Raw genomic sequence first — 2,893 nt, 5'->3', positions numbered from 1 at the left:
TGAGGCTCACCGCCAGGTGTGACAATTCCTGCCTGGGGGAGGTGTTAGCATCTCCACCCAGTGCAGGCTTTGTTACTGGCCTCAGAGTGACAAAGGCACTCTCCCCATGGGGCCAGCAACATGTCTCGGTTTGTGGCAGGCTGCTAAAACTAGTCAGCCTACACAGATAGTCGGTTAAGTTTCAGGGGGTACCTCTAAGGTGCCCTCTGTGGTGTATTTTACAATAAAATGTACACTGGCATCAGTGTGCATTTATTGTGCTGAGAAGTTTGATACCAAACTTCCCAGTTTTCAGTGTAGCCATTATGGTGCTGTGGAGTTCGTGTTTGACAGACTCCCAGACCATATACTCTTATGGCTACCCTGCACTTACAATGTCTAAGGTTTTGTTTAGACACTGTAGGGGTACCATGCTCAGGCACTGGTACCCTCACCTATGGTATAGTGCACCCTGCCTTAGGGCTGTAAGGCCTGCTAGAGGGGTGTCTTACCTATACTGCATAGGCAGTGAGAGGCTGGCATGGCACCCTGAGGGGAGTGCCATGTCGACTTACTCGTTTTGTCCTCACTAGCACACACAAGCTGGCAAGCAGTGTGTCTGTGCTGAGTGAGAGGTCTCCAGGGTGGCATAAGACATGCTGCAGCCCTTAGAGACCTTCCTTGGCATCAGGGCCCTTGGTACTAGAAGTACCAGTTACAAGGGACTTATCTGGATGCCAGGGTCTGCCAATTGTGGATACAAAAGTACAGGTTAGGGAAAGAACACTGGTGCTGGGGCCTGGTTAGCAGGCCTCAGCACACTTTCAATTGTAAACATAGCATCAGCAAAGGCAAAAAGTCAGGGGGCAACCATGCCAAGGAGGCATTTCCTTACACAACCCCCCCCCCCAAACGAAAGAGGATGAGACTACCCTTTCCCAAGAGAGTCTTCATTTTCTAAGTGGAAGAACCTGGAAAGGCCATCTGCATTGGCATGGGCAGTCCCAGGTCTGTGTTCCACTATAAAGTCCATTCCCTGTAGGGAGATGGACCACCTCAACAGTTTAGGATTTTCACCTTTCATTTGCATCAGCCATTTGAGAGGTCTGTGGTCAGTTTGAACTAGGAAGTGAGTCCCAAAGAGGTATGGTCTCAGCTTCTTCAGGGACCAAACCACAGCAAAGGCCTCCCTCTCAATGGCACTCCAACGCTGCTCCCTGGGGAGTAACCTCCTGCTAATGAAAGCAACAGGCTGGTCAAGGCCATCATCATTTGTTTGGGACAAAACTGCCCCTATCCCATGTTCAGAGGCATCAGTCTGCACAATGAACTGCTTAGAATAATCTGGAGCTTTTAGAACTGGTGCTGAGCACATTGCCTGTTTCAGGGTGTCAAAGGCCTGTTGGCATTCCACAGTCCAGTTCACTTTCTTGGGCATTTTCTTGGAGGTGAGTTCAGTGAGGGCTGTCACAATGGATCCATATCCCTTCACAAACCTCCTGTAATACCCAGTCAAGCCAAGGAATGCCCTGACTTGAGTCTGGGTTTTTGGAGCTACCCAGTCCAGAATAGTCTGGATCTTGGGTTGGAGTGGCTGAACTTGGCCTCCACCTACAAGGTGGCCCAAGTAAACCACAGTTCCCTGCCCTATCTGGCATTTGGATGCCTTGATAGAGAGGCCTGCAGATTGCAGAGCCTTCAAAACCTTCCTCAGGTGGACCAGGTGATCCTGCCAGGTGGAGCTAAAGACAGCAATATCATCAAGATAAGCTGTGCTAAAGGACTCCAAGCCAGCAAGGACTTGATTCACCAACCTTTGGAAGGTGGCAGGGGCATTCTTTAAACCAAAGGGCATAACAGTAAACTGATAATGCCCATCAGGTGTGGAGAATGCTGTCTTTTCTTTTGCTCCAGGTGCCATTTTTATTTGCCAGTACCCTGCTGTCAAGTCAAAGGTACTTAGGAATTTGGCAGCACCTAATTTGTCTATGAGCTCATCAGCTCTTGGAATTGGATGAGCATCTGTCTTGGTGACAGAATTGAGCCCTCTGTAGTCCACACAAAACCTCATCTCTTTTTTTCCATCTTTGGTGTGAGGTTTGGGGACTAAGACCACTGGGCTAGCCTAGGGGCTGTCAGAGCGCTCAATTACTCCCAATTCCAGCATCTTGTGGACTTCCACCTTGATGCTTTCCTTAACATGGTCAGATTGTCTAAAGATTTTGTTCTTGACAGGCATGCTGTCTCCTGTGTCCACATCATGGGTACACAGGTGTGTCTGACCAGGGGTTAAGGAGAAGAGTTCAGGAAACTGTTGTAGGACTCTCCTACAATCAGCTTGCTGTTGGCCAGAGAGGGTGTCTGAGTAGATCACTCCATCTACTGTGCCATCTTTTGGGTCTGATGACAGAAGATCAGGGAGAGGTTCACTCTCTGCCTCCTGATCCTCATCTGTTACCATCAACAGATTGACATCAGCCCTGTCATGGAAGAGCTTAAGGCGGTTCACATGGATCACCCTCTTGGGGCTCCTGCTTGTGCCCAGGTCCACCAGGTAGGTGACCTGACTCTTCCTTTCTAGTACCGGGTAAGGGCCACTCCATTTGTCCTGGAGTGCCCTGGGAGCCACAGGCTCCAGAACCCAGACTTTCTGCCCTGGTTGGAACTCAACCAGTGCAGCCTTTTGGTCATACCAAAACTTCTGGAGCTGTTGGCTGGCCTCAAGGTTTTTGGTTGCCTTCTCCATGTACTCTGCCATTCTAGAGCGAAGGCCAAGTACATAGTCCACTATGTCCTGTTTAGGCTCATGGAGAGGTCTCTCTCAGCCTTCTTTAACAAGGGCAAGTGGTCCCCTTACAGGATGACCAAACAGAAGTTCAAAGGGTGAGAATCCTACTCCCTTCTGTGGCACCTC

This window comes from Pleurodeles waltl, chromosome 8, assembly GCF_031143425.1.
Source record: "Pleurodeles waltl isolate 20211129_DDA chromosome 8, aPleWal1.hap1.20221129, whole genome shotgun sequence".
Taxonomy (NCBI): Eukaryota; Metazoa; Chordata; class Amphibia; order Caudata; family Salamandridae; genus Pleurodeles; species Pleurodeles waltl.
This window is presented reverse-complemented; position numbering follows the sequence as displayed.